Source organism: Crinia signifera, chromosome 6, assembly GCF_055691185.1.
Source record: "Crinia signifera chromosome 6, ASM5569118v1, whole genome shotgun sequence".
Taxonomy (NCBI): Eukaryota; Metazoa; Chordata; class Amphibia; order Anura; family Myobatrachidae; genus Crinia; species Crinia signifera.
The window spans coordinates 29,889,246-29,903,389 of record NC_139222.1 but is presented as its reverse complement, the minus strand read 5'-3'; the positions used below and the strand labels follow the sequence as shown (position 1 = coordinate 29,903,389).

Sequence of the window (14,144 nt, the reverse complement as noted above, 5' to 3'; positions counted from 1 at the left end):
TGAAGTTACAGATTCTATCCCTGACACTATGGGACGTCCCGGAGGTGCCAGAGGGTCCTTGTGCACTTTAGGTAGAACGTAAATGACGGGGGTCATAGGTTCCGCTATCCACAGGAAATTGCTCTCTTTCTCTGATAAAGTGCCATTGCTACAGTAAGTATCTAAAAAGATTTTAAGATTATCCATGATTCTTTTGGTGGGGTCTGATCTGAGTTTTTGATAGGTGTTTTTATCTCCTAATTGGCGGCCTATTTCCGCTTCGTATTTTTCGATATCCATGACCACCACCCCTCCGCCTTTATCGGCGGGTTTTATCACGATACTCTGATTATCTTTTAGCTGTTTAAGAGCTTCTCTTTCTTTCATATTCAAATTATATTTGGTACCGCCTGTGTCAACTTTTTTTAGATCTTCCTGAACCAGAGTGCTAAAGGTTTCTACCCAATTTCCTTTTAAATATGATGGGAAGAAAATGGACTTCGGTTTAAAACGAGTTTGGGTTTCTAGTTCCTCTTCTTCGGCATCTTTATTTTGACCACAAAAAAACTTTTTTAAGCATATCTTCCTAACAAACTTGTTGATATCCACGAAAGTTTGGAATTTATTTATATTAGCTGTTGGGGCATATTTCAGCCCTTTCTCCAGTACGTTGGTTTCCTCCCTCGTTAGTATATGTGTACTCAGATTAAAGATTTTCACCTTATTTCTTATTGGGGGGTCAATTATCTCTTTTGGTTTAGGTTTTTGTTTTTTTCTTTGTTTTTTCAAACGTTTGGTGTTATTCTTTTTTCTCCCTCCCCTTTTCCCCCGATGTACAGGTTTTTTGGGGATTATCGTCTGTAGCGGGATGTATTCCCTCTCTCTAAAAAACGCGGTGAATCTATTCCTCTTAACGGGGAGTATCTGTTTCTATTGTACCTGTCTCTGAAATTGACCTCGTGTCTATCTCTGTTGTAAGGTTGTCTATACCTCCAATTTTGAGTTTCTCTGTCTCTAGTATTATTGCTAAAATAATCATTCTTTTTAAAGTGCTCATAATTCTCAAATCTCCTAATTCTATCCGATTTAGGTTTAGGGACCGTCACATTTCTTCTATCAGTTTTTTCTCTAAACTGTACTCTATGGTGCATATTAGGGCGTCTATTGATTTCCTCTTGATGATATTTCACTGGCGTATGGTCTTTTTTACTGTTTTTCCCCCTTTCCTTTTCAGTCTGTTTAGGGGTACTATAGGGGCAGGTTACCTCATGTTCTATATCTCCAAATTCTATTTCTGAACCTGAGAAACTTTCTTCCCCCTCCATACTTGTTTCCATAAATTCTTTTTTGTCCCGAATAAATTTCCTCACTTTTTTTTCCACTAGTATCTTTTCAGTTTTTTTGATATTACTTTCTATGCGGGCCTCCAAATTTTTGTAGTCCGCCATACTTTCAAAAGGGGTAATTAGGTCTTTGAGAACCTTAATTTCCTCATCATATTTAATTAAGTCTTTTCTCCGTTCGTCTATAATCAATGACATTAATTGATAAGAGCAGTTATCTGTAATCTTAACCCATTCATCTCTAAAGCCCTGTGAGGCAGTACTAAAAGAGGATTCTTTGTGGACTCTAAGTCCCCTTGGGATTAATTGATGGGCTTTATAACGTTCTAGGGTTACTGTTTCCCACCAGGTTTTATTCTCTTTCAATAGAATTTGTTCCAGTTTTTTCATAATGGTTTCAAGACTTTCGTCTAACAATTCTATGTGTTCACCTCCATCTTTAAAGAGATTATCAAATCTAGAGCGTCTCTGCTCTTTGTATTTAAACATAATGCTGCTTAGTAGTGAATAACAGAAGAAAGGAAAAGTGACTAGATACAATGAGTGTGTATTCACCACAGTGCGCAAAGACAACTGAGCTGCTAGGAAAGATTGATTCAAGGGGGTTTTCTTCCAACCCTCAAGTAGCAATCAATAGAAATAAAAGGTGAATAAATCCTTCAACCAGCGCTCAAACAAATGACAAGGAAATTACTTCCCTTTTCTCCTTGATTCCCCAGTCACTTCTGGTGATAATGCTGATTATTCTCTCCGTAATTACAGCAAGAGTGACATTGGATATGAGAAAAAATAGGGAAATATCATCGCATAACATGTATTTAATTCACAAATGATATGCAGAAATCACAATAAAGCATAACAATAAAACATCAAATCCATACAGTAGTAAAAAGGGGCACACAATAAAGTGACACTGTGCAAGAGGTATGGAAAGGTCGTTACCAGATGGTATTGAACTGCCAGGGTATGGAACAGTTCAAAACAGGCATGAAGCAAATATGGATCCCGGGGTCACATACAGCATACAGCTCTGTAGATAGGCAATTCTCCCTCCCGGTCCAGCTGCACAGAGTCCTCACCGACGCGTTTCGGATCCTGCTGGATCCTTTTTCAAGGTGTATATGTGTGTCCACAAGTGTCCATTATTTAAACCCCCTGTGTGCCAATCACGGCACTGCAAATCGCCGCGAAAACGGTAGTACACTTCCGGGTGTACTTGAAGTCAGGCCTGGGTGTACAGGAAGTTGTAGTTGCGCGTCACTTCCGGTGACGCGATCGCGGCAAATAGACGGCACAGAGGACCCGCGCGCCCACCTCTATGCCCTCCACAGTCGCGCCGCGTCACTTCCGGTGACGAGTTCACAGTTCCTATAGCTGGAATACACTACCACGATCTCCCCGCGCGCGTCACTTCCGGTGACGCGTTACCTCCTTCTTCTAGCTGGGTTTACATCATGGGGATTCCCGGGTGCAACCTTATTACCGGACTTCCGGTGTTGGATTATACATCACCTGTATGTGGGTCACATGATAAGGAAATGGTCCAAAACTCATTTTGCCCACACAGTTCCGTTTTTTGCCCATACTATAATCGTCCATGTACATAAGAGTCCATATATATTGCACTGATGAATAAATAGATGAAAAAACATATATATGACAGTCAATATTTGGATAAAAGAATGCAGTTTGAATAAATACAATAAAATATTCAATAAAAGAATCATAAAAACCACTTGAGTTCGAAATCAGTATTTATGCCATTTGGTTTTAATGTATTAAAATTATAAATCATCTGCATCTCAGTTTTTGCTAACTGAGTGCTAAGGTCCCGTCTGCGATTATTTCCCTCTACGTATTTTAATCCCACAAAGGATTTTATATGTTTAATGGAACTCGCATGGTGAAGTTTAAAGTGGAGAGGTAATGAGTGAGTCTCCACTCCCTTTTCAATATTTCTGATATGCTCTGCCAGGCGAGTTTTAAGGGGGCGAGATGTCCTTCCAATATAAAACATGTTGCATGTACAACCAATGGCATAAATGACATTTTTTACATTGCACGTTACGAACTCTTGGATTTTATGATCCACACCATTAATCCACACCATTAATAGAGACATTTTCTACCTTTAAACTTCACCATGCGAGTTCCATTAAACATATAAAATCCTTTGTGGGATTAAAATACGTAGAGGGAAATAATCGCAGACGGGACCTTAGCACTCAGTTAGCAAAAACTGAGATGCAGATGATTTATAATTTTAATACATTAAAACCAAATGGCATAAATACTGATTTCGAACTCAAGTGGTTTTTATGATTCTTTTATTGAATATTTTATTGTATTTATTCAAACTGCATTCTTTTATCCAAATATTGACTGTCATATATATGTTTTTTCATCTATTTATTCATCAGTGCAATATATATGGACTCTTATGTACATGGACGATTATAGTATGGGCAAAAAACGGAACTGTGTGGGCAAAATGAGTTTTGGACCATTTCCTTATCATGTGACCCACATACAGGTGATGTATAATCCAACACCGGAAGTCCGGTAATAAGGTTGCACCCGGGAATCCCCATGATGTAAACCCAGCTAGAAGAAGGAGGTAACGCGTCACCGGAAGTGACGCGCGCGGGGAGATCGTGGTAGTGTATTCCAGCTATAGGAACTGTGAACTCGTCACCGGAAGTGACGCGGCGCGACTGTGGAGGGCATAGAGGTGGGCGCGCGGGTCCTCTGTGCCGTCTATTTGCCGCGATCGCGTCACCGGAAGTGACGCGCAACTACAACTTCCTGTACACCCAGGCCTGACTTCAAGTACACCCGGAAGTGTACTACCGTTTTCGCGGCGATTTGCAGTGCCGTGATTGGCACACAGGGGGTTTAAATAATGGACACTTGTGGACACACATATACACCTTGAAAAAGGATCCAGCAGGATCCGAAACGCGTCGGTGAGGACTCTGTGCAGCTGGACCGGGAGGGAGAATTGCCTATCTACAGAGCTGTATGCTGTATGTGACCCCGGGATCCATATTTGCTTCATGCCTGTTTTGAAATGTTCCATACCCTGGCAGTTCAATACCATCTGGTAACGACCTTTCCATACCTCTTGCACAGTGTCACTTTATTGTGTGCCCCTTTTTACTACTGTATGGATTTGATGTTTTATTGTTATGCTTTATTGTGATTTCTGCATATCATTTGTGAATTAAATACATGTTATGCGATGATATTTCCCTATTTTTTCTCATATCCAATGTCACTCTTGCTGTAATTACGGAGAGAATAATCAGCATTATCACCAGAAGTGACTGGGGAATCAAGGAGAAAAGGGAAGTAATTTCCTTGTCATTTGTTTGAGCGCTGGTTGAAGGATTTATTCACCTTTTATTTCTATTGATTGCTACTTGAGGGTTGGAAGAAAACCCCCTTGAATCAATCTTTCCTAGCAGCTCAGTTGTCTTTGCGCACTGTGGTGAATACACACTCATTGTATCTAGTCACTTTTCCTTTCTTCTGTTATTCACTACTAAGCAGCATTATGTTTAAATACAAAGAGCAGAGACGCTCTAGATTTGATAATCTCTTTAAAGATGGAGGTGAACACATAGAATTGTTAGACGAAAGTCTTGAAACCATTATGAAAAAACTGGAACAAATTCTATTGAAAGAGAATAAAACCTGGTGGGAAACAGTAACCCTAGAACGTTATAAAGCCCATCAATTAATCCCAAGGGGACTTAGAGTCCACAAAGAATCCTCTTTTAGTACTGCCTCACAGGGCTTTAGAGATGAATGGGTTAAGATTACAGATAACTGCTCTTATCAATTAATGTCATTGATTATAGACGAACGGAGAAAAGACTTAATTAAATATGATGAGGAAATTAAGGTTCTCAAAGACCTAATTACCCCTTTTGAAAGTATGGCGGACTACAAAAATTTGGAGGCCCGCATAGAAAGTAATATCAAAAAAACTGAAAAGATACTAGTGGAAAAAAAAGTGAGGAAATTTATTCGGGACAAAAAAGAATTTATGGAAACAAGTATGGAGGGGGAAGAAAGTTTCTCAGGTTCAGAAATAGAATTTGGAGATATAGAACATGAGGTAACCTGCCCCTATAGTACCCCTAAACAGACTGAAAAGGAAAGGGGGAAAAACAGTAAAAAAGACCATACGCCAGTGAAATATCATCAAGAGGAAATCAATAGACGCCCTAATATGCACCATAGAGTACAGTTTAGAGAAAAAACTGATAGAAGAAATGTGACGGTCCCTAAACCTAAATCGGATAGAATTAGGAGATTTGAGAATTATGAGCACTTTAAAAAGAATGATTATTTTAGCAATAATACTAGAGACAGAGAAACTCAAAATTGGAGGTATAGACAACCTTACAACAGAGATAGACACGAGGTCAATTTCAGAGACAGGTACAATAGAAACAGATACTCCCCGTTAAGAGGAATAGATTCACCGCGTTTTTTAGAGAGAGGGAATACATCCCGCTACAGACGATAATCCCCAAAAAACCTGTACATCGGGGGAAAAGGGGAGGGAGAAAAAAGAATAACACCAAACGTTTGAAAAAACAAAGAAAAAAACAAAAACCTAAACCAAAAGAGATAATTGACCCCCCAATAAGAAATAAGGTGAAAATCTTTAATCTGAGTACACATATACTAACGAGGGAGGAAACCAACGTACTGGAGAAAGGGCTGAAATATGCCCCAACAGCTAATATAAATAAATTCCAAACTTTCGTGGATATCAACAAGTTTGTTAGGAAGATATGCTTAAAAAAGTTTTTTTGTGGTCAAAATAAAGATGCCGAAGAAGAGGAACTAGAAACCCAAACTCGTTTTAAACCGAAGTCCATTTTCTTCCCATCATATTTAAAAGGAAATTGGGTAGAAACCTTTAGCACTCTGGTTCAGGAAGATCTAAAAAAAGTTGACACAGGCGGTACCAAATATAATTTGAATATGAAAGAAAGAGAAGCTCTTAAACAGCTAAAAGATAATCAGAGTATCGTGATAAAACCCGCCGATAAAGGCGGAGGGGTGGTGGTCATGGATATCGAAAAATACGAAGCGGAAATAGGCCGCCAATTAGGAGATAAAAACACCTATCAAAAACTCAGATCAGACCCCACCAAAAGAATCATGGATAATCTTAAAATCTTTTTAGATACTTACTGTAGCAATGGCACTTTATCAGAGAAAGAGAGCAATTTCCTGTGGATAGCGGAACCTATGACCCCCGTCATTTACGTTCTACCTAAAGTGCACAAGGACCCTCTGGCACCTCCGGGACGTCCCATAGTGTCAGGGATAGAATCTGTAACTTCTAATTTATCAGAATTTATAGATTACCATCTACAACCCCTGGTGCTACTTAATAGGTCCCATTTAAAAGACACGAAAGATCTTTTACAAAAATTACCCAATTTTGAATGGGGAGAAGGGTATTTTTTAGTAACAGCGGATGTTAAATCCCTTTACACAATTATTAGCCATGACCAGGGGATAGAAGCCATTTCAAAAGCACTTAGAAGGAGTCCGTTGGATGTGTCTCTACAACAGTTTTTAATCGAAGGAGTTGGTTTTATCCTGAATAACAATTATTTTATGTTTAAAAATGAATATTTTATACAGCGGATCGGCACCGCTATGGGCACCAGGTTCGCCCCAAGTTATGCCAATCTATTCATGGGCCAATGGGAGATTGACTATATTTGGACCGAACATCCACTTGGGGCGGGCCTGGTGTCCTGGTGCCGGTATATAGATGATGTGCTGTTTTTATGGAAAGGAACTCGCTCACTTTTAGATGATTTTTGTACCTATTTAAATGCAAATGATTTTAATATAGAATTCACTTTTAATGTGAGCTGTAATTCAGTAGATTTTTTGGACATCACAATATATGAGGAAGATGGATGTCTAAAAACCAAAACTTTCAACAAACCTACGGACTCCCAAAGTTATATAAGTTTAGAGAGTTGTCATCATAGAAACTGGCTTAACTGCATACCACAAGGTCAATTTAAAAGGTTGAAACGGAATTGTACAGATAAAAATGTATTTAATGAACAAGCCAACACAATGGCGAAAAATTTTGTACAAAGTGGCTATAAAAAGGAGAAACTAGAGGAAGCTATTCTAAATATTGACCAAATAGATCGGTCCAATCTTTTAGTTGACAAAGTAAAGGAACCTAACAATAATGACCGTTTTAAATGGGCGTTTATTACTAATTATAACACCCAACATAAAAAAGTTGAGCAATCTTTTAAAAAGCACTGGCACCTATTAAAAAAGGACCCTGTTATAGGCCAAGAGCTACCAGAAAGACCCAATTTCATCTACCGTAAGGCCCCTAATTTGGGAAACAAGCTTACACAAAGCATGCATCCCAATAATAACCTCAGACGAGGAATTAGAACAAGAGGTTTTCATAGATGTGGCTGTTGTAAAGCCTGTATCAATATCAAAGGGGAGAAAAAGGTAGAAAATGTCTCTATTAATGGTGTGGATCATAAAATCCAAGAGTTCGTAACGTGCAATGTAAAAAATGTCATTTATGCCATTGGTTGTACATGCAACATGTTTTATATTGGAAGGACATCTCGCCCCCTTAAAACTCGCCTGGCAGAGCATATCAGAAATATTGAAAAGGGAGTGGAGACTCACTCATTACCTCTCCACTTTAAACTTCACCATGCGAGTTCCATTAAACATATAAAATCCTTTGTGGGATTAAAATACGTAGAGGGAAATAATCGCAGACGGGACCTTAGCACTCAGTTAGCAAAAACTGAGATGCAGATGATTTATAATTTTAATACATTAAAACCAAATGGCATAAATACTGATTTCGAACTCAAGTGGTTTTTATGATTCTTTTATTGAATATTTTATTGTATTTATTCAAACTGCATTCTTTTATCCAAATATTGACTGTCATATATATGTTTTTTCATCTATTTATTCATCAGTGCAATATATATGGACTCTTATGTACATGGACGATTATAGTATGGGCAAAAAACGGAACTGTGTGGGCAAAATGAGTTTTGGACCATTTCCTTATCATGTGACCCACATACAGGTGATGTATAATCCAACACCGGAAGTCCGGTAATAAGGTTGCACCCGGGAATCCCCATGATGTAAACCCAGCTAGAAGAAGGAGGTAACGCGTCACCGGAAGTGACGCGCGCGGGGAGATCGTGGTAGTGTATTCCAGCTATAGGAACTGTGAACTCGTCACCGGAAGTGACGCGGCGCGACTGTGGAGGGCATAGAGGTGGGCGCGCGGGTCCTCTGTGCCGTCTATTTGCCGCGATCGCGTCACCGGAAGTGACGCGCAACTACAACTTCCTGTACACCCAGGCCTGACTTCAAGTACACCCGGAAGTGTACTACCGTTTTCGCGGCGATTTGCAGTGCCGTGATTGGCACACAGGGGGTTTAAATAATGGACACTTGTGGACACACATATACACCTTGAAAAAGGATCCAGCAGGATCCGAAACGCGTCGGTGAGGACTCTGTGCAGCTGGACCGGGAGGGAGAATTGCCTATCTACAGAGCTGTATGCTGTATGTGACCCCGGGATCCATATTTGCTTCATGCCTGTTTTGAACTGTTCCATACCCTGGCAGTTCAATACCATCTGGTAACGACCTTTCCATACCTCTTGCACAGTGTCACTTTATTGTGTGCCCCTTTTTACTACTGTATGGATTTGATGTTTTATTGTTATGCTTTATTGTGATTTCTGCATATCATTTGTGAATTAAATACATGTTATGCGATGATATTTCCCTATTTTTTCTCATATCCAATGTCACTCTTGCTGTAATTACGGAGAGAATAATCAGCATTATCACCAGAAGTGACTGGGGAATCAAGGAGAAAAGGGAAGTAATTTCCTTGTCATTTGTTTGAGCGCTGGTTGAAGGATTTATTCACCTTTTATTTCTATTGATTGCTACTTGAGGGTTGGAAGAAAACCCCCTTGAATCAATCTTTCCTAGCAGCTCAGTTGTCTTTGCGCACTGTGGTGAATACACACTCATTGTATCTAGTCACTTTTCCTTTCTTCTGTTATTCACTACTAAGCAGCATTATGTTTAAATACAAAGAGCAGAGACGCTCTAGATTTGATAATCTCTTTAAAGATGGAGGTGAACACATAGAATTGTTAGACGAAAGTCTTGAAACCATTATGAAAAAACTGGAACAAATTCTATTGAAAGAGAATAAAACCTGGTGGGAAACAGTAACCCTAGAACGTTATAAAGCCCATCAATTAATCCCAAGGGGACTTAGAGTCCACAAAGAATCCTCTTTTAGTACTGCCTCACAGGGCTTTAGAGATGAATGGGTTAAGATTACAGATAACTGCTCTTATCAATTAATGTCATTGATTATAGACGAACGGAGAAAAGACTTAATTAAATATGATGAGGAAATTAAGGTTCTCAAAGACCTAATTACCCCTTTTGAAAGTATGGCGGACTACAAAAATTTGGAGGCCCGCATAGAAAGTAATATCAAAAAAACTGAAAAGATACTAGTGGAAAAAAAAGTGAGGAAATTTATTCGGGACAAAAAAGAATTTATGGAAACAAGTATGGAGGGGGAAGAAAGTTTCTCAGGTTCAGAAATAGAATTTGGAGATATAGAACATGAGGTAACCTGCCCCTATAGTACCCCTAAACAGACTGAAAAGGAAAGGGGGAAAAACAGTAAAAAAGACCATACGCCAGTGAAATATCATCAAGAGGAAATCAATAGACGCCCTAATATGCACCATAGAGTACAGTTTAGAGAAAAAACTGATAGAAGAAATGTGACGGTCCCTAAACCTAAATCGGATAGAATTAGGAGATTTGAGAATTATGAGCACTTTAAAAAGAATGATTATTTTAGCAATAATACTAGAGACAGAGAAACTCAAAATTGGAGGTATAGACAACCTTACAACAGAGATAGACACGAGGTCAATTTCAGAGACAGGTACAATAGAAACAGATACTCCCCGTTAAGAGGAATAGATTCACCGCGTTTTTTAGAGAGAGGGAATACATCCCGCTACAGACGATAATCCCCAAAAAACCTGTACATCGGGGGAAAAGGGGAGGGAGAAAAAAGAATAACACCAAACGTTTGAAAAAACAAAGAAAAAAACAAAAACCTAAACCAAAAGAGATAATTGACCCCCCAATAAGAAATAAGGTGAAAATCTTTAATCTGAGTACACATATACTAACGAGGGAGGAAACCAACGTACTGGAGAAAGGGCTGAAATATGCCCCAACAGCTAATATAAATAAATTCCAAACTTTCGTGGATATCAACAAGTTTGTTAGGAAGATATGCTTAAAAAAGTTTTTTTGTGGTCAAAATAAAGATGCCGAAGAAGAGGAACTAGAAACCCAAACTCGTTTTAAACCGAAGTCCATTTTCTTCCCATCATATTTAAAAGGAAATTGGGTAGAAACCTTTAGCACTCTGGTTCAGGAAGATCTAAAAAAAGTTGACACAGGCGGTACCAAATATAATTTGAATATGAAAGAAAGAGAAGCTCTTAAACAGCTAAAAGATAATCAGAGTATCGTGATAAAACCCGCCGATAAAGGCGGAGGGGTGGTGGTCATGGATATCGAAAAATACGAAGCGGAAATAGGCCGCCAATTAGGAGATAAAAACACCTATCAAAAACTCAGATCAGACCCCACCAAAAGAATCATGGATAATCTTAAAATCTTTTTAGATACTTACTGTAGCAATGGCACTTTATCAGAGAAAGAGAGCAATTTCCTGTGGATAGCGGAACCTATGACCCCCGTCATTTACGTTCTACCTAAAGTGCACAAGGACCCTCTGGCACCTCCGGGACGTCCCATAGTGTCAGGGATAGAATCTGTAACTTCTAATTTATCAGAATTTATAGATTACCATCTACAACCCCTGGTGCTACTTAATAGGTCCCATTTAAAAGACACGAAAGATCTTTTACAAAAATTACCCAATTTTGAATGGGGAGAAGGGTATTTTTTAGTAACAGCGGATGTTAAATCCCTTTACACAATTATTAGCCATGACCAGGGGATAGAAGCCATTTCAAAAGCACTTAGAAGGAGTCCGTTGGATGTGTCTCTACAACAGTTTTTAATCGAAGGAGTTGGTTTTATCCTGAATAACAATTATTTTATGTTTAAAAATGAATATTTTATACAGCGGATCGGCACCGCTATGGGCACCAGGTTCGCCCCAAGTTATGCCAATCTATTCATGGGCCAATGGGAGATTGACTATATTTGGACCGAACATCCACTTGGGGCGGGCCTGGTGTCCTGGTGCCGGTATATAGATGATGTGCTGTTTTTATGGAAAGGAACTCGCTCACTTTTAGATGATTTTTGTACCTATTTAAATGCAAATGATTTTAATATAGAATTCACTTTTAATGTGAGCTGTAATTCAGTAGATTTTTTGGACATCACAATATATGAGGAAGATGGATGTCTAAAAACCAAAACTTTCAACAAACCTACGGACTCCCAAAGTTATATAAGTTTAGAGAGTTGTCATCATAGAAACTGGCTTAACTGCATACCACAAGGTCAATTTAAAAGGTTGAAACGGAATTGTACAGATAAAAATGTATTTAATGAACAAGCCAACACAATGGCGAAAAATTTTGTACAAAGTGGCTATAAAAAGGAGAAACTAGAGGAAGCTATTCTAAATATTGACCAAATAGATCGGTCCAATCTTTTAGTTGACAAAGTAAAGGAACCTAACAATAATGACCGTTTTAAATGGGCGTTTATTACTAATTATAACACCCAACATAAAAAAGTTGAGCAATCTTTTAAAAAGCACTGGCACCTATTAAAAAAGGACCCTGTTATAGGCCAAGAGCTACCAGAAAGACCCAATTTCATCTACCGTAAGGCCCCTAATTTGGGAAACAAGCTTACACAAAGCATGCATCCCAATAATAACCTCAGACGAGGAATTAGAACAAGAGGTTTTCATAGATGTGGCTGTTGTAAAGCCTGTATCAATATCAAAGGGGAGAAAAAGGTAGAAAATGTCTCTATTAATGGTGTGGATCATAAAATCCAAGAGTTCGTAACGTGCAATGTAAAAAATGTCATTTATGCCATTGGTTGTACATGCAACATGTTTTATATTGGAAGGACATCTCGCCCCCTTAAAACTCGCCTGGCAGAGCATATCAGAAATATTGAAAAGGGAGTGGAGACTCACTCATTACCTCTCCACTTTAAACTTCACCATGCGAGTTCCATTAAACATATAAAATCCTTTGTGGGATTAAAATACGTAGAGGGAAATAATCGCAGACGGGACCTTAGCACTCAGTTAGCAAAAACTGAGATGCAGATGATTTATAATTTTAATACATTAAAACCAAATGGCATAAATACTGATTTCGAACTCAAGTGGTTTTTATGATTCTTTTATTGAATATTTTATTGTATTTATTCAAACTGCATTCTTTTATCCAAATATTGACTGTCATATATATGTTTTTTCATCTATTTATTCATCAGTGCAATATATATGGACTCTTATGTACATGGACGATTATAGTATGGGCAAAAAACGGAACTGTGTGGGCAAAATGAGTTTTGGACCATTTCCTTATCATGTGACCCACATACAGGTGATGTATAATCCAACACCGGAAGTCCGGTAATAAGGTTGCACCCGGGAATCCCCATGATGTAAACCCAGCTAGAAGAAGGAGGTAACGCGTCACCGGAAGTGACGCGCGCGGGGAGATCGTGGTAGTGTATTCCAGCTATAGGAACTGTGAACTCGTCACCGGAAGTGACGCGGCGCGACTGTGGAGGGCATAGAGGTGGGCGCGCGGGTCCTCTGTGCCGTCTATTTGCCGCGATCGCGTCACCGGAAGTGACGCGCAACTACAACTTCCTGTACACCCAGGCCTGACTTCAAGTACACCCGGAAGTGTACTACCGTTTTCGCGGCGATTTGCAGTGCCGTGATTGGCACACAGGGGGTTTAAATAATGGACACTTGTGGACACACATATACACCTTGAAAAAGGATCCAGCAGGATCCGAAACGCGTCGGTGAGGACTCTGTGCAGCTGGACCGGGAGGGAGAATTGCCTATCTACAGAGCTGTATGCTGTATGTGACCCCGGGATCCATATTTGCTTCATGCCTGTTTTGAACTGTTCCATACCCTGGCAGTTCAATACCATCTGGTAACGACCTTTCCATACCTCTTGCACAGTGTCACTTTATTGTGTGCCCCTTTTTACTACTGTATGGATTTGATGTTTTATTGTTATGCTTTATTGTGATTTCTGCATATCATTTGTGAATTAAATACATGTTATGCGATGATATTTCCCTATTTTTTCTCATATCCAATGTCACTCTTGCTGTAATTACGGAGAGAATAATCAGCATTATCACCAGAAGTGACTGGGGAATCAAGGAGAAAAGGGAAGTAATTTCCTTGTCATTTGTTTGAGCGCTGGTTGAAGGATTTATTCACCTTTTATTTCTATTCATCCCTATTTGAAACAGGCACCAGAAGGAAGGAGAGAGGCGGGAGTGATGTCACCCAGGCAAGAAATTTGATACAAAGGACCTGCACTGGGGCTGGGGGTGGAGCTATGGGCTGCTAAAAAAAAAGAAAAAGAACCCCCTCCCGGAGCCTAACCAGGGCTATATGCCCATATAGGACCTGCAACAGGTCAGCCCTGGTGGCCTAGAGGGGAGACCG

At 39.4% G+C, this 14,144-nt stretch overlaps 1 protein-coding gene across 1 annotated transcript in view; it reads left to right on the top strand.

The window, feature by feature from the left end:
* Window positions 1-14,144, top strand: part of LOC146010213 (uncharacterized) — a 156,373-nt gene that overhangs the window by 34,364 nt on the left and 107,865 nt on the right. The gene's annotated exons all lie outside the window — the stretch shown is intronic.